The sequence below is a fragment of the Kogia breviceps genome, chromosome 1 (genome assembly GCF_026419965.1).
Source record: "Kogia breviceps isolate mKogBre1 chromosome 1, mKogBre1 haplotype 1, whole genome shotgun sequence".
Classification (NCBI taxonomy): Eukaryota; Metazoa; Chordata; class Mammalia; order Artiodactyla; family Physeteridae; genus Kogia; species Kogia breviceps.
The window spans coordinates 182485830-182510321 of NC_081310.1; the positions used below are offsets into that span (position 1 = coordinate 182485830).

At 47.6% G+C, this 24492-nt stretch overlaps 1 protein-coding gene across 3 annotated transcripts in view; it reads right to left on the bottom strand.

Moving 5' to 3' along the window:
- MAN1C1 (mannosidase alpha class 1C member 1) overlaps positions 1-24492 on the bottom strand; it is a 130090-nt gene that overhangs the window by 49060 nt on the left and 56538 nt on the right. The window contains exon 2 of one of the 3 annotated variants that reach the window (XM_067014604.1): positions 14835-14890. The exons of the other annotated variants lie outside the window; for them this stretch is intronic. The gene's annotated coding sequence lies outside the window, so the exon portion shown is untranslated. The remainder of the gene's footprint in view (positions 1-14834; positions 14891-24492) is intronic. 3 annotated transcript variants of the gene reach the window in all.

Consider the following 24492-nt stretch of genomic DNA (forward strand, 5'->3'; position numbering starts at 1 on the left):
CCCGTAAGAAGACAGGAGGAAGGCCTTAGCGGTATGTGAAGTGCTGAGCTCGATCTGAGCAACGACAACTTTAACAGGATGCTGGTCATTACATGTCCTTCTGCTGAGAGGGTTTCCTCACCCATAGCTTAGAGGTAGGGATGGAGAATGCCCCACCCTCAGCTTCTGGAGCCTGCATTCAGGGGCAGGGCCACCTCATCCTGTACACATGGTCCCGCGGCCCCGTTCTCAGGCAGGTGGTTGCAGACACCGACCTCCTCTGTCTCCTGTGCTCTCATCTTTGCCCAATGTCCACTTGCCAGCGCTAGCTGGGGACATGAGAGGGGCTCTCAAATCACCTGACAGTAAAAACCATCAACACCCTGGGCCAGGCTCTATGGAGAGACAGAGAAGAATCAAAAACAACAAGGACAAAAAGCATCAATTTCCACAGTCTTTCACACAATAATTAACTTGTCTGAGCCTTATACCCACCCTTAGGGGTGCCATTACCCTTATTCCACTGAGGAGGAAACTGAAGCTCATGGAGATTAAACCACTGGTGCTCAAGGTAACCCAGCTAGTGCACTAGGCAGTAATCTGAGCTGCACCCTATAAACGTCCCATAATAATCACGGTCACTTGTTTAGTAGGTCCTATATACCAAGCACCAAACCGAGCATTTTGTCAACTCCCCAGCAGAGGTTATAGTATTTCCATTTTCAGATGACGTCCGGAGGCTCAGAGAGGTTAAGCAACTTGCCCAAGGTCACACAGCAAGTAAGCAGTAACCATAGCCTTAATGCCTACAGTGTTGGTGCTCTCTCCCTATACCGGTTGCCGCACCAGTGAGAAGGGTCCCACTTAGGGAGGGCGGGGAAAGAGGCTACCAGATCCTATCAAGTGAAAAAGAAGCAGATAAAATTGCACACATGCTGGTCACCACTCCATTAAAAACTCAAGTGTGCTTGGATCAGATGGGATGGGATCTGGTAGACAGGTGGGTGGGCATCTCAGAGTGAGGTGGGGCCTGGCAACTTCTGTTAGCTCATGGTCTTCCTTGGCTGTATTTTTCCTTGTAACGATGGCTGAGGGTAAAGGTGTATAGGAGCCAGGTGGGCACAGGTGTGGTGGCTCATCGTCTCCTTGGCCCTGGCAGCAGGGGGTCCTCCCTCCCTCTCCCAGGTGCAGGAGCCACCTGGCCAGGTAACCTCTCCACCCCACCACATTCCAGACAGCCTTCAGTCTCAGGCAGAGATCCAAGCAAACCAGAAACCACTGCCCTGAGCACGTACAGCTTTTGAAATAGTGAGGACTTGCAGGAGGGGGGCTGCAGCAGCAGCTATAGCCCAGGGAGTGTTAGGGAGGCCCCCATGCCTGCAGTCCTCCCACCATAGAGGCCAAGGCCAAGGCGCTGGTCTCCAATTACCCTCTAAAAGGCCCTTTGTGACGTAGCCCCTGCCCTCCTGGGCAGCTCAGTAGCCACCTCTCCTTTCATGCTATCATCACACTCAATTCAGCATAATCCACCGCCGTACCTCTGCCCAGGCCGTCAGCCCTCCCGTTCCGCCTGCCTATTCTTCAGCTCTAGAACCCAAGTCTGTTGTTCTTAGTTGTCCTGAATCCACCCCCCCAGCTTTCCGACTGTTCAGAGTCTCCCACAAAAGTCATATATCTTAAACTTCTGTTAAAACAAACACTTCAGGAGAATTCTTCTAGAACTCCTTCTGAAAGGCAGAGTGGGGTGGAGAAGGAGGATCAGGAGGGGGAGGGGGCACTGAAAGGTGAGATGGGATGGTCTGAGGACACACTGCACACCTGTGCTCTCGGAGGAGGCCGCAGGAGGGCCTAGGAGGCCCTGGGCGGCTTTGCTCTAATCTGCCTAATCTGCCCCTACAACAGTTCCCGGTCTCTCACTCCACTGTGCCCTTGCACATGCTGTGCCCTCCACCTAGAAGGCAGTTCTACTCTTCTCTGCCTGGGCAGCTCCAGCTCATCCTTCAAGGCCCAGTTGGATACTACCTGCTCTGTGAAGCTCCAGAGGTAGAGTCAGCTGCTCCTTCCTTTGTATTTCCAGCACTGTGTATCTCACAATTACATGTGGATACTTTCCTCTAGGAGGAGAACTCTTTGGGCCAAGGGACATGGCCAATTCACCTTTGCATCTCTGGCATCAGCCCAGAACTGGCCTAGAAATGCCTCATGAATGAATGAATGCGCCTCCGTCTCTAAGATGCCAAGACGCCTAATTCCCCACTTCCTGCTGGGTGTTCCTCTCCAGTCCCAAGAGAAGCACACTGCACCCTCTGTCTTCCACCACGTTATATTGACCAGAGTTGGATTTTAATGGTGCTTTGACAAAAGGCGGCACCCACATTCATTTTCCTTGGCTAATTACATTTCCCAATTGAAATGCTTATCTCTGGGCTGGTGTTAAAGACATAATCAGTTTCCAGAATGGATTCAAAAGAGGTGAGAAGCAAGAAAATAATTAAGCTAACCCCTGATTGAATCAAATAATTAAGCAGATTAAATCAGTTGCCTGTGATCTACAGCCCAGCCCAAGCCTGGGGAGTGCATTTCTCTATTGGAGAGATCATTTCTGATTGTTTTAAAGATGGAGAGCATTTCCTCTGAGTAGTAAGTAAAGGACTGACTCTTTCAACTGAATACAAATCAGGGTAGCAGGACCCCAGCTTCCTGGTTTAGGCAAAGTATTGTGGGTTTAGTAGAAGAAAGCTTGAAGGTGGGGCGTGCTCTGGTCCAGAGCCATACCTGCACACCCATGGCACAGAGGTTGCATTGATGGCCCTGGATTCTCACTTCTCCCTGTGTCCATGCCCTCTGCCCCTCTGAGCGGGGTTTCCTGCCCTGTCCGCTTACTCTGGGCTCATCCATGTGACTAACTTTAGCCAGCGACAGCAAGTGTGATGTAAGCAGAGGCTGGCTTTCTTGCCCCTTTGCCATCAACATGAGAACATCCTGGGACTAGACCGCTGAAAACGAGAGACATGTGAAGCAGAGCTGAACTGACCAGTTGTCCCAGTTGTCCAAGGGTCTCCTAGGTCAGCTCACAGTCAGCCGGCCCCAGTCAAGATCAGCAGAGTCACTTAGCCGACCCAGCCTGGAGCTGCTAAACCCTGAAGACTCCCAGGCTAAATAAAAACTTAGTGTTAACATGCCAGTGAGGTTTGTGGGTATGTGTTATGCAGTATCATTGTGGCAATAGATAACTGATAAAGTATCCCTAAGCCTGGGTTGGCCTATTCTCCAGCCCCAGCCTCTAGAAGGTAACCTCTACCCTCAGCCAAGCATCACTTAGAACCCTGGTATTTGAACAGTAAATATTAGAGGAGTAAAAAAATTCATCTAATCCTCACAAAGGCTCCTGGGCAGCTGTCAGGAAAGGGATCATTTGCCCCATTTTATAGATCATGATGCTAAGGCTCAGGGAACCAAGCAATTAGAAGAGCAAGAGATTATGGTTAAGGAGAGTGAGTCAGATGAATGCAGCAGCCTCTATTTCTACCCCCCACCCTGAAACTCCACTGAAACAACAGTATGAGATTTTTTTAAGGCATCAATTCAGAAGGACAAAACAGAGGAGAGGCAAGAGCAACAGTCTTGGCCTCTATTAAGGAGAGAGACATGTAGCACTGACCTAGCAAAACCAGGAAAGCAGAATCTAAGCCAAGATGCTGAAAGCACATGCATTCAGGTCTACACCAGAGAACCTCACAGGGTCTGGAATTGGTGGCAACGCCAGGCATCTCTGGAAGGATTTATTGAAAATCAGCCTTAAAGGCAGTGAGACCCCTTTTCTTTTACGTCTACCCAGCCACGAAAATGTCTCCTTCTCATCCCAGCAGAAAACTAGGGGTTGAGACTTGGAAGGGAGTAAGACAGAAGGTCTCTGGACTGTGGGAGACCTGGCAGAGGCAGGGGCACCATCCCGAGAGCATGGGGGTTAGGGGAAGGTTTCTGGACTGTCCCACATTGTCCTCCAGCCCTCTACTCACCTGGCTCTCAGCAAGCAGAAGCCAGGAGTTCACTTTCAGATAGGAGAATGGAAACATCTTCAATGCAGACTCTGACCAGCCATAGAAAGCAAAAACCTACATCCAGAGTTCCCTGTTGCATCACCCTGCAGTGAGGCATCAGCCAACAAAACCCACTCACCACATTGGGGGGTGGGGTGAGTGGGTGTGGGGCACACTGGAGCCCCAACCATCTTCTTTTCTGGCCCCCATTTAACATGCACACAGCCAAGGATCCTCAAACATTTGAGGGAAAACTCACATGTGCGATAGGCATACATATACCCAAACAATCAGGAAAAGTATATTTAGAGGACACAGAGGCTCTGCAGGAAGAGGGAAACTACAAAAAAATATCCTCAGAGAGACAAAAGAAAATGTTGCACCCATGAGATAAGATCAGGATGCTCAAAAAAGAACACTCACAAAGTAAAACAGAACTCTTGTTAATTAATACACAGTCTGGCAGAAGAAAAAAAAACAAAAACAAAAACCCTGCAGAAGAGCTGGATGATAAATTTGAGGAAATTTCCCAGAGTAGAACCAAAGAGAGAGAGACGAGGATGTGGAGCAACTGGAACTCTCCAACACTGCTGGTGGGGGTGGAGAATGGTATATCCACTTTGAAAAAGACAGTTTGGCAGTTTCTTACAAAGTTAACTATACACTTATTAACACATGAGCCAACAGTTTCACTCCTGGGTGTACACACAAGAGAAATGAACACATACATCCACACAAAAACTTGTACATGATATACAAAACAGCATTATTTGTAATAGCTCCAAACTGGAAACAACCCAAATGTCCATCAACTGGTAAATGGAAAAAACCAACTGTGGAATGGCTATACAATGGAATACTACTCAGCAATAAAAAGGCACAAACTATTATACGTACCACAATGTGGATGAACTTTAAAAACATTATGTTAAGTGAAAGAACCTGACACAAGAGTACACACTGTATGATTCTATTTATAAGAGACTCTAGAAGGTTCAAACTAATCTAGAGTGACAGGAGGCAGATCAGTGATGGTCTGGGCCAGCAGTTGAAGAAGGATGAACTGTCAAGGGGCATGAGGGAACTTTCAGAGGTAAAAATATTTTGTATCTTGATTTTGGTGGTGGTTAATTTCTCAAAATGCATTGAAAGGTACACTTAAAACTGGGTGCCTTTTATTGTAAGAAATTATACATCAATATAGTTGATTTGAAAGTGAAAAAAAAAGATAGCGCTATTGATTCAACTGGGGTTAAAATCAAGGAGGTTTCATGGAGGAGGCAGTGTGTAAGCTTGGTTTTTAAAAATGAACTTGAGAGACATATGGAAGAAAAGGCAGGGACCTGTCAAGCAGAGCAAACAGTATAAGTATGGTTGAGACTGCTAGTTGCCCCCTAATATCCATTCTCTCTTGGTATCTATAGAAACAGAAGCCATAATTCTATCTGAGCACATGGCCATGAGAATAAAGACTACATTTCCCAGCCTCTCTTGCAGCTAGGAGTAGGCATGTGCACAAGTACTGGCCAAGGGGATGTAAGTGGAAGTGGGGTGTGCAACTTCTGGAGAGTATGTTTAAAGTGAAGGGACATTCCTTCTCTTCCCCCTTTTCCCTTTCTGCTGGCTGAAATGTGGACATGATGACTGGAGCCACAGCAGCCACCTTGGACCACAAGGTAGAAGCCACTACTGAGAATGAAGGGTGGACCCTGAGTCCCCAATGAAGTGGAGTCACCACACCAGTCCTAGACTAACTACCTGGACTTGTGAGAAAGGAATAAGCATCTCTTTTGTTTAAGCTATTGGTATTTTGAATTTTCTATTAGTTCCAGTAGAATCCAATCCTAAGTAATAAATTGGGCAAAGGCAAAGAGAGGTGACATGAACATGACTCCTGGACACCACCATCATGATTTGACTGTACTGCTTGAGGGCAGGGCCCTGGTGTTCCTTATTTTTCTGTTTCCAGGGCTTGGAACTCAGCAGGTACTCAGGAAAAACACTGAGTTGGCTGGAAGACCACAGCATGGCTGAAGCCCCAGCATGATGTTATGGAATGAATGTTTGTGTGTCCCCCAAATTCATATGTTGAAACCTTAACCCCCCAATGCAATAGTATTTGGAGATGGGGCTTTTAGGAAATAATTAGAGTTAGATGAGGTCATGAGGGTGGGGCCCTCTGATGGGATTAGTGCCCTTATATGAAGAGACAACAGAGAGCTGGTGCATTCTCTCTCTCTCTCTCCTCCTCCTCCTCCACTCCCTCGCTCTCACTCCACAAGTACACAAAGAAGTTGCTCGAGATGTGAGCACACAGCAAGATGGTGACTGCCTATAAACCAAGAGAAGAGGCCTCAGAATGAAACCCACCTTGCCAGCACCTTGATGTAGGACTTCCCAGCCTCCAGAGCTGTGAGAAATAAATTTCCATTGTTTAAGCCACCTGGCCTGTGGCATTTTATTATGGCCCTTGAGCAGACTAATACACACAAGATAGACTATGTGTTTGCTCTCTGAGGGCAAGGCCTGAGCCCTCCTGTTCACCCCCATAATCCTTGCACCTAGCTCCAGAAGGCTTGTTGTGGGGTCTCAGGTATTTGCTGAAGGAAAGAATGAAAGACTGATGTAACAGAAGTCTGAGGTTTCACAGGCCAGCATTTGCCTATCCTTTTGGTTAACAGGTCCCCAAGCTGCTTTCTGGGGTACCTCCCCTCCTCCCTCACTTCTAGTCTATGTTCTTCTTGGGGTGGGACTGTCTAGATGCCCCACAGTGGGGATGAGTGATCTAGACCTCAGCCAATCCATACCTTTCATCCCTCTGGACATAAGGATATGTTAGGGACAGACACAGCCACAGGCCCAATTAAAGCTTGTCAGAGCTAATCTTGGGACTTCAAGTGAACAATCTAGAAACAATCAAGAAAGCGGCACTAGCTCTTTTATACCACACACAAATTGAGTGGATGGAAGATAAAGTAGCTGTAGCCAAATTGCTATCATTAAGGAACAGCTGATCTGAGAATGAAGCCCACTGAGAGAGAGTACAGCACAGAGACAGAGAAGGAGGAATTGAGTCTTGGTGACTTCAATTTGATGCCTGGATCAAGCTGTGCCTGAAGTCCAATCCTAGTGATTTCAACTAAGTGATCTAATTAATGTTTTGGGGGGTTAAACCAAATGGGCTTGAGTCTTTGTCTCTTGCAACTCAGAGAGTACACACTAACACAATTGACCTTAAGGTCAACGTCACCCTTAAAATATGTCATCTTGGGAGCAGTGCTGCCTGCCTTCTAATACAGGGACCAGGGCACTATTGGGTTACTGCATTAACTCCACTTCCTTTCAACTGTAGCTGACTCTGAGAACTTAAACAAGGTCTTGTTGATTCTTCCTGGTATGTGACATTGTAAACCAATCTCACGTTATCAGCATTGCAAAAATTCCCCTATAAAAACACAGGAGTCTAAAATGTTAATCTGGGAATTAGTGGACATTTATCTTCTTTTGGATCGGTATAATTTCCTCCCAGGTTTTTTATCTGCTTTCTGAGCCACCTCATTTATCTAAGCTTTCAAAAGCTCATGCAAAACACATAATGCACTTCAGCTACAAAAATCAGTGCTTGAGGATGTGTTTTTACCAGGACTGCTACAGAAATTTTTCCCATTGCTTTTCAGAGGCCTCGCTACCAAAATTTTTATTCATGAATAAGAGCCAGAATAGTCTCACTTATAAACAAAGCTTTTCCCTAATTATCAAATCAAGGAAAATATGTAATTAAAAAAAATATATATATATATAGTTTTTTATTTTTCAGGGGGAGGAGGTTTATATTAGTTTGGGATTCAAACAACCCTCATCTTCCCTACACCACCGAGACTGACTTTAATTAAAGACCATTTACCCTGGGAATGGATTGCTTGCTGCAATTTGTACCGAAGACACACATTTGCAGACAAATGGATTGCAGTCCTTAGATTTTGCTCAGATGACAAAAGAAGTGATTATGTTCCCTCGTCACTTCCTCACTCTGAAGAACTCTATTAAGAGAATAATTTGAACGGTCTCTCTGCTACTCTGCATTTTAAAGTGTGAACTATTTCAATGCCACCAACATTTTTCCCCTTTAAAAAATGAGTGATGTTTAAGAAAAAATGCCAGCTGGGTGTCTATTTGAGGAGGGGCTGCAGGAAACGAGAAGGTTTATATAACTCCCTCTGAAGCCCCAGTTGCGTGCAAGTGCATGGGTAACCTGTAGCTTTGTTTTGTGGCTACAAATAGCAGACAGAGATAATCCTAGAGCACAGGAGGAGACTAATTAAATTCACACGCCGGCTCTGGACACCTAGTTCTATTTTTCCACTTCCTGGCTGCCCAGTGCCGGAGGGGTTTGGATGGGGCTGTCTAACTCTGGAGCCATGGAGTTTAAATGGAACTGTCAGGCCCCAAGGCTTCCTGATTCATATGTGGTCTGAAAAGAGGCCCATGGATCTGCTGAAGGAAGCCCAAAGCGTAGGGAGGTCACTGGTGATAAAACAAGCCCAGGGGTGACTTCTCCATGACCCCACGAACACCGGTGTGCTGTGTTATAATGCCTCATGCGTCTGTTATCCTGAAGGACTGAGGGTGCTTTGAGAGCACAGGCTAGTCTGCCTCCTCAGAGCTTAGCTCAGTATCTGGCACACAGTGGTGCTCAATAAATGCAGAGTGAGTAAAAACATGTCCTTTAGTTCTGTCCTTTTGGAGCTGAGCTCAGCACCAACACTGACTGGGTACTTGGGCAATTTATCCCAAATCCAGGAAAGGTATATCTAGCCTTGGCCTGAGACAATGGGAATTCAACTTCCTTCTTTCACTCTGATCCATGAACTATTTGATTTTAGAGATTTTAGAGCAGGGAGGAATCTGAGCGTGGTGGACTGCAAAAACATCTTGATTCTCCACCCTTCCCGGAATCCATGCCTCTGGCAATGTGACTCAGCAGCTGCTTTCATCAAGAGATGGAGTCCTTCTCCTCACCCCTGTATCCTCGCTGGCCTTTTAACTTGCTTGGCCAACAGAATGTGAAGAAAGTAACGGTGTGCCTTCTGAGCCTTGGTCTTACGAGGATACGCATGCTTACACTTGTTCTTTTAGACCCTTGTCTCTGCCATGAGAAGAAGTCCAGGTCCACACGTAGCAAAGTTAGGTCATCCAACCAAGGCCATCCTAGACCTAAGGGCTCCCAGGTGACTTATCAGCTGACTTACAGATGCAAGAGTTAGCCTAGCCAAGACCCACAGACTCATGAGAAATAATAAATGGTTTTGTTTTAAGCCACTAAGTTTCAGGATGGTTTGTTACACAGCAATAGCTAGTTGATACATAGAGCTCAGCATTCCAAACAAGTGGGCACCCCGAAGCCCAGAGCGGGAGAGACCTTTCCTAAAACCACATCTGCCAGTGACAAGAATCTACATATGGGAACCACTCACTCAGGGCCCTTCCAACTATACCAAACACTGATCTTTCTTTAAGTACTCATTTCTTTTCATCTTTCTAAGTCATCAGCGCTCAGGTTCTGAACAAAGGGCAGGGGCAGGCACGTGATGGTCACCGAGCAACCATGAAGAGGCAAAGTACATATCATTAGTTTCCAGCTCACTACCTCTGAGGTTCTAGAATCATGCTCCTAGGAAGCCATTGGGTTCCCACACATTGTAACCATCTGTTCTGCCATGAGAATCAAACCACAGTGGTCTTTTCCCAATTTGTAAACAATTATGGAAATCAATAGGACTTTTAATATTAATTTATAAAAGGCACTTAGAACAGCACTTGGCACATAGTAAGTGTTCAATAAATGTTAAGTTACTATTATTGTTAAATTCTCCTCTCACACTTTTTTCTGAAACCTTTGGTGCCTCGTACCATGTGTCAGTCAGCAGGCAAAACATATGGATAACAAGTCACAGCTAACATTCACTGAGCACCTGTGCAGGCCAGGCCTTCTACATAAGTCACTGAAGTTAACCATCACATTTCTTTGAGGTACCAACCCCATCTTACAGATGAGGAAACCAAGGCTCAGTGAGATGAATTTGTCAAAGGTTAGTAAAGCTGGGAAGTGGCTAGACTCATACCCCAGCTGTCTGATGCAAGCCTGGGGCAGCACATACCATGATGATTCATCTCTGTTCTCTCTCATGCTTAGCCTAGAGTGAGGACTGAACAAAAGTACAGCGTGAATAAATACATTTCAAGAATTCAAAGAAGATAGTGTCTCCCTGCCCCACCCCAAGAAGGGCTGAAATTAAAAAGACAGACAATCTGACAATATTAAGCACCGGTGAGGATGTGGAACAACTGGAACTCTCATGCACTGTCCCCCCCACCCCCCAATCTCAGGCTCTCGTACTTGAAAGGACATTTACTGTAACCAAGAGGGCAGGGCAGCAACCATGTCTGATTGACTGACACAACTAAAGAGGCTTACAGAGCCCTGGTGAAGTGCATGGGCTTCAGACTCCCATGTTCCTGGGCTCAGGAACGTGCAAGTGTCCAAGCCCCAGGTGATGCTGAATGAGTAAGAAATTCACCAGGGACGTTCTTAGATACTTTCCAAGACAGTGGCTCTTTGGTACTGTCTGGGGATTGAACTCCCCACCACCCCAGTTCTAAGATCACATATGCAGTTGTCCAACATTTTACATTTAAAAAATACTGTCATATGATTCTTCTTGTTTAATCCTTCTAACCCTAACTCTTACAGGCTGGTCAGAGTTAGGAAATAGCATCCCCATTTTACAGATGAGGACACTGAGGTCTGAGAGGTAAATTTCTGATGTAGGATCACACAGTCCTCCTGCCTGACTCAATCCAGTGCTCTTTCTACTATATATCTCATAAATAAGGTGGGGTGGGGAACAGAGAGATGGGGAGAGAGGGGGTTATTACTACAGTGCTCCTGGCACTAAGTTAGGTGCTTTTGTGTGCTATCACCACAACCAGGTGAGATGGTATTGTGCCCATGTTACACATGAGGAAACAAATTCAGGGAAGCTGAATGATTTGCCCAATGTGATGATAATAACAAATGGCAAAGCAAAATTCAAACCCAGGTTTTGAATCTCCACAGCAGCAGGCAGAGACCTACTTTCTAGAAACAGAGTTTATTGGGGTCCCAGTCTGGTGAGTGACAACAAATTAGCAGGATGTGATAATGCATGGTTCAGGCTCCGACTCCTAAAAGCAGCTCTCAGATGGGAGGCTAGAGCTGCTGGAGGCTGGGCAGCAATGGGGAATGTGAGCTAGTCTCTCAAAGGAACCACCTGGAAAGAAATGAACCACTTATGCTATTCCAGTAGGTTTGTTTTTTAAAAAACATATACGTTTTGAGGTCAAATAAAATGAGACTCTCAGTCTGGAGGGAAGAAAGGCTGTCTGGAATTATGGCTCCAGAATGTCTTGTTATCTCAGGCCATGGTCTTTGGGTTCTGCCCCCAAATACTTATTTCGACTGGAGACCTTCACCTCTTCTGTGCTCCGGGGAAACTTCGTGTTACTGGTTTTGGGAAACAGGAAGAATCTGAGGTCTGCAGCACAGCTGTCACCAACCCCTGGGACACCTTTTCCATCAACCAAGCTCTGGCCCACCTGTTTACAGCATCTAATGCTTCACGGAGAAATGAACAAGAACAGCTTCTTCTCAATAGTTGGTCTGAGACTTCTGACGTGGTCCGTCCCAGTCACCCGCAGATAGGAAGCGGAAGCTGAGAGCCTGCACCGGGGCAGGGGCTGGAGGCCTCTTCCTTTCTGCTCCCAGCGCTTGCTTCCCAACATCTGCCTCTTAACAGTTTGTAGCTGTCTTCCCTGTGAGATACGAGCCATGTCAGACCAGGACCCAGGGCTGGTTTTTCTCTGAAATCTCCAGCATCTAATCCAATACTTGGAGCTCTGTAGGAGTTCCACAATGGCTCGTTGAATGAACCAATGAATGAATGAATGATAAGTCCTGTCCTGTGACTGCTTCCCTGTACCAGGGGCCTGGCTGGTGATGACTGTGATGATAATAATAAGGAGGAAGAGGTGAAGTTGTCGTTCAAAGTTACAGCAAAGTTCTGGGCAGGGAGAACAGACGCTGACCTTCCCAACCTCAATGACTGCAGTAGCTTTTCCCAGTTGGCCTACACCCTTTTGAAGCCCCCAGATGCATTTTCTTCCCCAGATCAAGTTACTGCAGAGGCAAACCAATTCTCTGGTTAAGTAAAATGAATGTGAGCAGATTATCTATTGATTGTCATCCTCCCAGGTTTTACGGATAAAGACCCCCTACCTGGACTCTGCATGGAGCACTGATAGGCCAACTGGCTATGTGATGGGAGGTCCAGAGGCCAGAGCTTTGAATGGGCTGATTTTAGCGCTTCAGAAATCTCTGCTGCGTGTGATGGCTTTCTACGTTGGCATTTCCGCTCCCTGGGTTTTAAAGAATGAGAAATCTGTGGCTGATCACATATTCAGCAACCAAATGCACTTATTCGAAGACCTAAATTGCAGAAATAACTCGCGTGATTAGTTGAATGAATATGAGTCAGATCATCAAGCTCAATCTATGGATAAATCAGGAAGAGATAACTGGGCCCAGCGGAGGGCAAGCCCTCCCCATCAGTCTCTTCTGCTGGGCCAAGACACACTTTCCCTGCAAGGTGGCCAGGGTGGGAATCCTTGAGCCTCTGCGCCGCAGAGACGCCCTTCCTTGTTCTGCTTATGTACCAGGCCCAGCCACACGCCAAGCCCCAGCTCCAAGGCACAGCTTCAAGTTCTGAGGCAGCTGGACCTCTGATTATTCCCAAAGAGCAGATCCACTGACGATGAGCCAGCCCCAGTGAGGGACATGAGAAGAGGGCCCTGGCTTCACCCTGGGCCCAGAAGCCTGTCCTCCTGGTGCTCACTGGTGAGTTCCTGCAAAACAGGCCTTACCTTCTAGGCTCTGGCCTTGGATTTGCCCAGTCCCGCAGCATTCTCATCAAGCAAATCTCCATATCCCTTGCGCATGCCGGACTCTCCCAGAGTGGCCTCCAAGGATTCCCCCAGCCAGAGCCCGGCTCCCACATGCAACCTGCTCCAGGAGGAGCACAGAGTTTCTAAGCACAGCGCATGCTTAGCCCGGCCAAACCTCAGCCCAGCCTGCAGGCTGGTCAACCCTGCTGAGTTGTGCAGAGACCTCACATCTTCCCTAAAGTGGGCTTCCAGTCACCTCATCTTCCTTGCTCTGGATGGCTTCCACGAAGGTACCTCCCAGGGACTGAGAACCACATCTACGTCATAGTTGCATGACATAGACACCACCAATTCTTCCTTTCCTGTTCCTATTATGCAATTGTGGGTGTGACAGGACTCTGAGAGGCCAGGCCTCAAGTATGGCAGTCACAGAGTAAAGAGCTGGAGGAGACAAAGCAGGGAACAGGTACCTTTAAACCATTCAGTGGAAGTCTATACAGACTTAAACTTTTCCATCAAAAGGAAAAGGATCAAAGAGCTTGGGTTCCAATCCTGGCTCTGCAGTTTGCCAGCTGTGTGACCCTGGCCAAAGTACATAACCACTCTGGGCCTCACTGTCCTCATCTGTAAAATGTAGATATTTCTGAATAGAATTATTTGTAGGATTCAGTAAATAACATATTTAAAGCACTCAGTAGAGTGGCATGTGGTAAATACTTGAACATGTTAGCTAGTCCTGTTCTAAAAATGTATCCTAAGAAAACATTAGGACAAGTATGCAAAGATTAGTGAACTGAATTAGAAAGATTGTAGAATGGCAAAAAAAAATCAGAAATAACCTAAATGTAAAGTAATAGGATAAAAAAATATACAAAATGTATGTATATATAATGTGTGTGAACATATTATATATATATATACACATGTGTATATGTATATATATATACACATATAGTCTGTCCATACAATAGACTATGACGTAGCCATTAAATACGACAATATAGTTGTTCAGTGTTTAACAGCTTGAAAAAATGATCACAAAAAAGAGAAAAAGCAGGTCACAAGACAGTATTTATCATATGATTCCATTTATTTAAAAATTCATATTTAGGGGCTTCCCTGGTGGCGCAGTGGTTGAGAGTCCGCCTGCCAATGCAGGGGACACGGGTTTGTGCCCCGGTCCAGGAAGATCCCACATGGCGTGGAGCAGCTGGGCCCGTGAGCCATGGCCGCTGAGCCTGCGCGTCCAGAGCCTGCGCTCTGCAATGGGAGAGGCCACAACAGTGAGAGGCCCACGTACCGCAAAAACAAAACAAAACAAAACATATTTATCTCTATTCATTTATATGGGAACATAACTGGAGAGACACACAAAACTATGGGTCACCTCTGAGTGATGGAACTTCGGGAGCCTTTCTTTCTGGTTCTTATTTGGAATTTCTAATTTCCCTACAATGGGCATATACTACATTTATCTTTTTTTTTTTTTAAAAGGAAAAAAGAGATGGAGTAATTTTAAGGGTAGAAAAGGATTTTCATACTCAGATAATTCCAACACAGATAAAAGGATTTGTTCAAACTTCCTCACTCTCCAACTGGAAGAGGCATGAAGAATGGCAGCCTTAAGAGAGAAAATCCCACGTTTCAAGGTTTGGTGTCTGAGAAGAGTAGCTTAAAAATGAGAGTGTCTCCGGCCATCCTTATACGTCCTTCCCCATCGCTCCATCCCTTGGGACACCAACCTTGAAAGTCAGCAACAAACCAGACGCAGAATATGCCTCCCTCGCCAGGAACACAAAATCAGAGTATCAGAATGACAACGAATTTCTATTTTACCTTGCAAAGAGACGCTTCCCGCTGAGATGGGAAAATCTGGGGCACAAATCAGCTCTCTGGAAGGAGGAGACATTTTCACAGGATCAGCTGGAGGTCGGGGAAAACTGCAAAGTCTAAACATTCGTGTCATAACTTTGTCAGCTGTGTTGAAGTGACAAGATGCTTACCCAGCACCTCGAGTCATATGCCAAATTGAAGTGGTTAAATGAGTAAAGCTATAATAACCACGGAGATTCTTTAGCAAGCCCGTGCCCAGCAGCCTGCCGGCCTCTGCTCTCCACACTGGGCGGCCGCACAGTGCCACTGCCCATGATTGGATCTCAGGACAGGAGCAACTGGTTTGCTTACCTGCCCATTTCCAGCATCTGGATTGCAGCCCGGTGCTGGCACTGGATGTAAGGGTCAGTCAGAAGCTGTGCCTACCTTGAGGAAGCAGCTTATACTACAGAGAGTGTTCTTCAGAGAGAAAAACACAAATCCAATTTATTTCACAAAGGGAACATCCGGGGTTGGAGGCAAGAAGGAAGATAAAGGGGATGGATGGAGAGGGGCTGTCCTGCTACTCAGCCCTGGGAGAGAGACAGGGGCCAAGGTCTCCTAGTGTCCTGGCTGGTTCCGACCAACAGAGAGGGGAGTGGAGATGTGCTGAAGGGGCAAGGAGCCGGGTCAGTGTGCCAGGGAGGGGTCTGCGGGGGGCTGGGCAGTGTGATGAACTCCAGTGGGGGAAGATGGGGCCCCACCAGTGCCCAAGGAGATGGACTCTTTGTGATGATAAAGCTCCTTTGAGGTTTTTCTTATCAAAAGCAGCCAAAGTCCTCTCCCTGTCTCCACAGGAATGTGGGGCTGAGATACATCCACACCCCCAGCCCCTTCTCAACCACACTTCAGAAACAGTTCAAAGTTACACTGAGAATATCCTGTTACATAGGGGTAGGATTAGTTCCCAAGTACCATGTGGCCAGAAGGCACCCCCTTTTCACAACTGCTTTGCCCACCATTTGCAAATGCCATGCTCACTGGACATCTGCTGGATGAAACCCCTAGACGTGCTGGACCCACTCACACCATATGGCTGCTCTCCAGGCCACCACAGCCTTCCTGCTGAACTGGGGGCTGGCCTGCCACATCCAATAAAGCGAGACCCCCCACCCAGGTGACAGACTCAGCATTCACAGTGGCGCAGGGGGCTCGCCCTTGCCAAAGGCGCCACCTGGGCTAATGGGTCCGTTCACTTCAGGAACAATGTCCTTTAGGCCCAGGAAGGTCCTGTGGTTCCTAACCCGGCTCGTGTATCAGAACCACCAGTGGAGAGTCTACTCTTAACACAGGTCCCTGGGCCAGCTCCAGACCCACTGAATCAGAATTTCTGGGGATAGAGCCCAGAAGTCTATGTTTGCAAAAGCCTACGGGTAATTCTGATGCTTTTCCCTGGTTAAAGGCTATAAATTGGCCCACACTACTCATTTCATAGATAGCAAGACTGCCAGGGACAGGAGAGGAAGTGTGTTGTCCAAGGTCACACAATCACTGGCAGAGCTGGGAGAGGACCCAACCCTCCTGCTTCCCTGGGCAGCTCTGACCATATTAATGGTAAAGATGATGATGATGATAACAACAGCTACTGTTTATTGGTCCTGCTCTGAGCCCTTCACACGTATTAACTAACGGAATGCTCACAACACGCTATTATTCTTGTTTTCTCTAGGAGAGAAAACTGGGGCACAGAGAGGTTAATTTAATCACCCAAGGTCACACAGCCAGAAAATGGTGACCAGGCAGCCTGGTGCCAAACCTGTGCTCCTAACCAGTTGGTATAACTGCCTTAAATCACAAGGATCCTTTCTCAGGTTTTGCTTCCTCCCCAGCCATTGTGTTGAGCTTCAGGCTCTGGGATGTTTTGGGGGCTGGTCTCTGTGGGGCTGCCCAGCTTTGCACCCTGAAGGGGGAGGCAGAGTCACATCCCCGACCTTGGGAATGTGGGGGAGCCCAGAGAGGCTGTCTCGCTCGCCAAGGGACTTGCTTCTGCACTTACATCTGGGGCTGGGTGTGCCTCATGTCCCAGGAATTCAAGGCCCTTCTGATGAAGCCACTTCCCCGGTGGAAAGAAGGACCCCGCTGTGGATTTGGGCAAGAGCAGGAGAGGCGCTTTCCCCAGTGCAGCCCCTGTGTGACATCTTCTCAGACGGTGGCGAGTGTCGTGCAATAGCCTCATCCGAGGTGTTCGGGATTTTGTCCTCCTTGGTTTGAGGAAGACAAGTAACTAACTACTCTGGCTGCACTTTTACAGCCTAATGCAGGGAAGAAGAATGCAATGGACCAGGGCCAAGCCGTGTCAACAGAATGTCACAACCTCCTTTTAATCAATAAACACACACAGACCCTTCTTTGCCCTTCACTGTTACCTCTGGACACCCCAAAGGGCCATCTGGGCCTGATGACACGCTGGTGTCACACAAGGCAGGTGACGCAGGGACTCCTGGCCTGTGGGGGGTTCACAGTCCCTGGGGCAGAGGAAACAGGACATGGGGTCTTCGGAGGCAGACAAGCCTGCGTTGTAACCACCGCTCTGCCTCTTTGCAGGCTTGGGTTAGTTATTCCTCTCAGGGCCTCAGTTTCCTCATCACACCAACACCACTTCAAAGAGGCACCGTAAGGAAAAACGAAACTCCCAAGAAGGGGCCTGTGCTGCAGGTGGGCACCTGCAGCAAGGCCCTGCCGGCCCAACTGTAACAAGAGACAGAAAACCCAAGCTGTTGGTAGGGTTACCGCCAGCTTTCCTGACAACAGTGAGAAGGAAGGGGATCCTTCCCGTCAAGTCAGCAGGTGCAGGCTTTCGGAACCCTCACCTGGTGAGGAAGACAAGGATGCAGGGCTGCTTAGGACTTTCATGGGCCCTACCTTTGTAAAAAATATTAAAAACGCTCTTTTACAATTACATTGGTATAAAGAAGCTGTATTCATTATTTTATATTCGGTATTGTACTCATATTTTTCTTCTGATTTTAAAAGAAATTAAAATTAAAATACTTTTGTGAGGGAATTCCCTGGCCATCCAGTGGTTAGGACTCGGCGCTTTCACTGCCGGGGGTGGGGGTGGGGGCGGTCAGGGTTCCATCCCTGGTTGGGGAATAAAGATCCTGCATGCTGCGCGCGTGGTGCGGCCAAAAATAAATAAATAAAATAAAATACTTTAGTGAACCCCAGGCACTGTGTGTAAGGGAGAGGTTCAGCCCTGTGCAGGGAATGCCTGGCTGGCTGCTGGCTGCTCAGACGAGGTTTCTTCCCTTCAAGGCTGCAGCCCTTACCTCCCCTCCCCCGCCACCTGCCACCAACCACCCTCCTCTCTCTGGGCACCAGCACTCCACCCAGCAGGACCGCCTAAGCTTGGTCTGAGCTGTTCCCCTGTCTGTAACAGAGATTTCATGGGTGTCTGTCAAAACCTACCCCCTGAGCAACTCTGGGGTAGGATCCAGCCCCTCCCATATGACTCCTCTCCAATGCCACCGTCTTTGTAATTCCCCAGCAATGAAACGTGGGGAACTTTACGAAAACTTTTCTTGCTCAGCACCTCTCGGTAGATGCTGACGCTCTCTCTTGCAGCCGTGCCCCTCAGGCACACGTTCTGTCTGACCCACGGGCAGACTTCACTCATCTTTTCTCCAATGAGCTCACTGCGTATTGTTCTTTTCTGCACCCTCTTTCCCTGCTCCAGATCCAGCTCAGAACCTGCCACATAGTAAGTACTCAAGGTGAATTTGCAGGATTGAATGAAAACTCTCCATGTCCCCATGTGCTATCAGTTACTTGTTGCAAAACAACACGCAGATGCATTTCTGGGCAACTGCTATTTCGGGAACAGGGTCATCTGGGGAGTCCAGCCCTGGCTGCTGGAAGTAAGAAGCCGGCAGAGGGCCTCCAGCATGGCAGCTCCCTTCCTCCTTGTCCTAATCATTTGCTTGGCCTTCGGTGGGATTAGACAACAGCAATTATCCCCACATGGTCTATTCCCAGAATTCAAAGTTATTGGGGGAGAAAATGCAATTGTGCTTTATCCAGCCATTAAAACAAAACAAAACAAGAGCAGTGGATTTTAAACCGCCTTTCAGACTTGATGAAAAAACAGACTTGAGTATTAGCCCCAAATTGTGCTGACAACACACTTCCGGGTCTCTTTGTCTTCCTCCAGGCTCTCTTCAGAATTTTTCAACAATTCCTATCGATCGCTGCATGGTTCTCACGCCGACCATTTATGCTTGGGAGAGCAGCCATCTGTGGAGCAGAGAACCGAGCTGCCTGCCTCAGAAGCCCCTGGCGGGGGGATGTGAAGTCCTGGCCCCCACCTTCCAGAGGAGTGGCCACCACAGCCAGTGCAGCACTTCTGCCTCCATCGCTGAGCCAGTGGCCCACTCGGCTGCACCAGGCTTTCATCAGCCATGGTGAAACACACCCCAAAGTGGCCCAATCACCTACTCTTTAGGGCCTAGAAGTAACATGAGAGCCCACATGCCAGATGCCCACGCTGTATGGTGGGGAAATGAGCTCACAGACAGAACAGGCCTTGCCTGGGTCACAGAGAAGAAGTCATTAGAAGCCAGGTCTCCTGGCTCTTGGGGTCTGGGGTGGGGAGAAAACACTGGGGAGCATTCACAGATCCCCTTAATATGCCAGCTGCTCACAGATGGTCTCTCACTATGCCCTCATCCTCTCTAGTCACACTGAACACCTTTTAGACCCCAAGGAGCCACAGCTGAGCTCAATCTCCCCTTTGAGGCCTTTGCACATGTGTTTCTGTGCCCGTGGTCCCTCTCTTATGCTTCTTCATTCATGCTTCAGGCCTCAGTTGAGGCCATCTCCCCCAGGAAATCTTTCTGAAGCCCATCCCTCCAAGGATGAGTTAAGGAGCCCTTGGTGTGAGCTTGTACCTCATGGCATTCATACTGCCTTAATTGAAACTACAAGTTCATGCCTATGTCTCCTCACTAGCCTGGGACATCCACGTGGGTGTCCATCTTGGTCCCCGCTGTTTCCCCTGTGTCTCAAGCAGGGTCTAGTGGCATACAGTAGGCACTGAATGATCACTGGCAGATAAAGAAATGGTCTCCTGTGATCCCAATGACAATCTGTGAGAAGGTGTCATCACCCCCATTCCACAGGAGAGAAAATTGAGGCTCAGAAAAGGAAACGGGACACCTACCCAGCGTGTTAGTGGTGGAGCCAGGGTTTGGACAACTCAAGTCTTCTGACTCCAAGGTCAACATTTTCTCTATTAAAACCCCTTTCCTAGCCTAGTAGCTGAACTAAAGAAGCTCCAGTTCACGCCATCTGTGCCGGTGTGTCACAGCTGGGTGGGCGGGTGAGACAGTGTGGGGAGGGGGTAGTGAAGGAAGCCTTGGCCGACTGTTCCTTCTGCTGCAAGAGGCACTTGAGGCAGCTGGCCTGAGAGCCCCGATTCACCCGTAAGTCAAGGCAGGAAGAGCAGGGGCCCTCTCCAGAGCAGGGCTGAAGCAGTCACTAAATGTTAAACAAAGAGACAAACAAAAACTGTTTATAGCAGCTTTACTCATAATTACCAAATGCTGGGAACAAAAATGTCCAGGAACAGTAGAATGGATACACTTGAAAAAGAATGAACCCTTCATGACATAATTATGAGTGAAAGAAAAGTAAACCATAAAAGTACATACAGTATGATATGAAATTTTAAGGCAGACAACACGAATCTAAGGTGACAGAAGTCAGAACAGCAATGGCCCTTGGGGACCAGGAAGGGTCTGGGGGAACCTTCTGGAGGGTAACAGAAGTGCTCTCTACCTTGATCTGTGGGTGAAGATCAAGGGGTGCATCCACATGTAAAACTCATTGAGCTGTGCACTTAAGATTTGTGCATTTTACTGAATGTAAGTTATAAGTTACATCTCAATTTTTAAAAAGTAATTAAAAAGAAAAAAAAGAGGCTCAAGTCAAAGTACCAGGGTTCAAGTCCTGGTTATTAGGCCTTCCTGAGTCCCTGTCCCTCTTGTGCCTCTTTCCCCAGCCTTAGACACTGGACCAGATGGCTTCAAAGAATCCAACTGGCACAGACAGTCTGAGATTTTGTGAATTCACATACCTATTTGTCACTGAGTTTGCTGGGAAATTTGGCAAGTGCTTGCCATCAGTGCGGTGCGAAGAAAAGAGGGCTGTCTGTCTGCTGTGGGCTCTGCCTTGTTTCCAAGGAAGGAAAGGTCTTTGTAAATTGGGCAGGAACACGTCACCCCCAGGAGGGAATGTCAGTTTCGATATGAATCATCTTATGCATCCCTAGCAACTTGCTCTGGGAATAGATACCCTGACTCACTCCTCCCCAGCAGAAGCAAAACTTGCTACTAAAATTTCAGATTTCAAGAGAATCGGCATAGCCCAAATAGCCACTCAGAGGCGGAAACAAAAAGAAAAAAAGAGAAAGAAAGAAATCAGCCTAGTAACCAACTGAGAATCACAGAGAGGACAGTGAGGGGCCAGGGTGCAAACCTCTTTGTACTGAAGCCGAGACAGGGCCCAGTGGAGGTCACTGGCTCCCATGGATGCTGGCGCCAGGGCTGGGACGGGGACTCAAGGCTCCGAGCCTCGAGTTTTCTTTTTACAACAACCTGCTGCTATATTTTCTAGAGAAATAAATTATGCTCTGTGCTGGTGGGAAGCCTTTTAAACAAAAAGAAAAAGAAAACAGCTAAGATGCATCTTAATTAGAAACTGCTTGGGAAAAAAACAAATCTTTTCGGGAGGAGGGTGCAGAGCAGCGCGCCCTGAATGGTCAGCAGCCTGAGAGCGTGAAAGTCCAGCAGGCTAATTTAGAGGTGAGCGCTCTGCTTTGCTAATCACCCAGTGTGACCCGAGGGACATCCTGGTCTTCAGAAGGTGGCTGAGGAACCGTGGATTTGTCATTCAAGGCCACAGGGAGGCCCCCATGAAGCTGCAGCATCTGACCAGCAACTGCCAGTCCTATCTGTCCTTCACATGTGTGGGGGTCAATATTTTTATGCTATTTCCCTCCTTGTGCTAAAGGCCATTTGCCAGTGACTGGTGCTTCTAATCCATTTCCCCTGTGCTTTGACAGACTCTGGCCTCCAGATGGAGCAGCCAGGGCTCCCAAGACATGTGACTGCCGGGAAGGTCTGCTCCTTGCCCTTAAGCCTGACCCATTCTACCCAAGGAATTGCAACATCGCCACCTCCGAGGAGGCTGATGACAGCTCTTTCTCAAATCAAACTCAGAGCCTGGGTCAGGGATGTGCTCCACCACCTGCCAAAATCAGGGAGCGATATAGCCTGACATCGATTTTGTAAGAACTATGGATACTTGGTGTTTTGTTTTTGTTTTTAAGAAAAAAAAAAAAAAAAAAAAGAAACACCTCTGAAAAATAAAACTTATAAGAGCAGATATAGTATTTTCAGCCAGATAAGTCCAAGTGCCCTGTTACCCGATAAGAGAGGAGATAGGAAAGGGACTGGGAAGGGTGTATCTGCACTCGGGGAAGAAACAACCTAATGTTTCATGAGGACTTACTGGGTGCGAGGCACTGTACTGGGGCTACCTAGCCCTGCCTGCCTCCTTTCACAGGTGAGTAAACTGGGGTTCAGAGAACTCTGTGACTTGTCCAATTTAATTCAGCTGGTAAATGCAAGGGATTTGAACCCAGGCACAACTCCAAAGTCAAAACCGCTGCCACCCAGAAACAAACAGAGAGAACCGTGGAAACAGCATGGAGACCTGTGGAAACTGGGAAGCAAGTGGTTTTCACAAACTGTCTATCTGCAAAGTATGCAGCTCTCTCGGCAGCCACACTGCAGTGCAGCTCTCTGCCCACATAAAGACCCGGTAAGATTGGTGTGTGTGTGTCTGTGTAGGAGACTGTGAACGTTTTGCAGAAGGCACTAAGTCACATGCCAAAATGCAATTGTAAAAATGACATCTTGGGGCCTGGATTTATTCCCTCTTCAACATCATATTTGCTCTATTTACAAGGCAAAGAAGATTTTTTTCTCTTCCAAGGCCGAACATTCCCAGCCTGTGATCTGAAAATCGTGCTGTGTTCATTTTCCCTCTTAACTCACCCAAGGCCATAATCATCCCTTGAAATGGGGATTTGGTTGGGCAGTTCTATCAGGGATTCACCAGGCAGAGGCAGAGTCCAATTTGGGGCTCCCACGGTCACCCTGGGCCGGCTTGGAGCAGAGGGATGTATGTCGCTTCTGGCTATACAAGCACCTCTGTCCTCCACAGAGAAGATGCCCAAGATCAGAGCCGCTGACTAAGCAGGACTGCTGCTCTTTTGGGGGCAGTCTGCTGATTCCAAATGCACTTTGTGATGGAGGAGGTCAAAGCAGCTGCAGAGGATGAGACGAACTGAGCACAGCAGGACCAGGAGGAAGGGCTTAAGGGAAAACAGGGCAGGCAGAGACTGCAGGGGGCAATTCATTCATCTGACAATATTTATCCAGAGCCTACTGTGTGCCACACACTGTTTGTTTTTTTTTTTGTCTTGGGATACAATTATTCTCACAATTACTTTATAACTGATATAATAATAACAGTGGTAGCTTATAGTTAATGAGTGCATATGGGCAAGCATATTTAAACATATGGGCACGTTTCACAAACATCAACTTTATCTACTCCTCACCACTGTCCTCATTGTACAGATGGAGAAACTGAGGTGCAGAGAGTTTACGAAACTCGCCCAAGGTCACCTGACTAGTAAGTGGCAGAGCCGGAATTCAGACTCAGGCTGGTCTGATTCTCAAATCCATGCTCTTCTCAGCTCATTATGCTGACAGCCAATGGCATGTCTTGTAAGTAGCTGTTTTTAGGTTAATGGCAGAGATTAAATATTTTCCGACGGTGGGAGAAAAGAGGGAAATCTGAATCTTTTCCCCAGGCCTTTAATAGTCAGCTGATGTCCAATAAATCATGATGCCTTCAGATGGGTGGCCGCAGACCCTGACCTGAAATACATGTCTTTCTGGGTTTCTGTGACGGCACTGGAGTAGAAGATGCAATACCACCAACCCTGAGACCATCCCTCCGCCCCTGGCTTCCTTCTCTACAGCCACACACGTGGCCACTGGAGGACAGGGAAGCATGGTGGTTTGTGGATTTGGCTTTGGAGTCCAGCAGACCTGTGATTAAGTCTCTGCTTGATAACTGTGTGACTAAGCAAGTCCTAAACCTTGCCAAGTCTCAGTTTCCTCATCTGTGAAATGGGGATAAGGGGGTAATTTATACCTTAGCAGGGCTGTGAGGAGGACACGAGAGAATACAGCTACGCTGCCTGGTATGATGCATGTACAGGAAGCAGGTGGGCTCTTGGCTCCCAAATCATACACCTCCTGAAAGACAATTTGCTCTTGCTAGAGTTCTGAGAATGTCTAGTTCCTGGTGGTGATCTGGCCAGAACCAGAGGCCTGTGCTTTGACAATCTGGCCTTGGACAATTTGGCTAATCTCAGAGTGGGTGGTGCAAAGAGCACTGGGCTGGGACTAGGCCACCAGGATTCAAATTCCAGACCTACAATTAACATACTGTGTCACCCCGGTTGAGTCCCTTCCCCTCTCTGAGCTTGGTTTCCCCAACTCTAAGAAGAGGGAGTTGGATTTGCCACCAAAGGACCTCTCTGCTG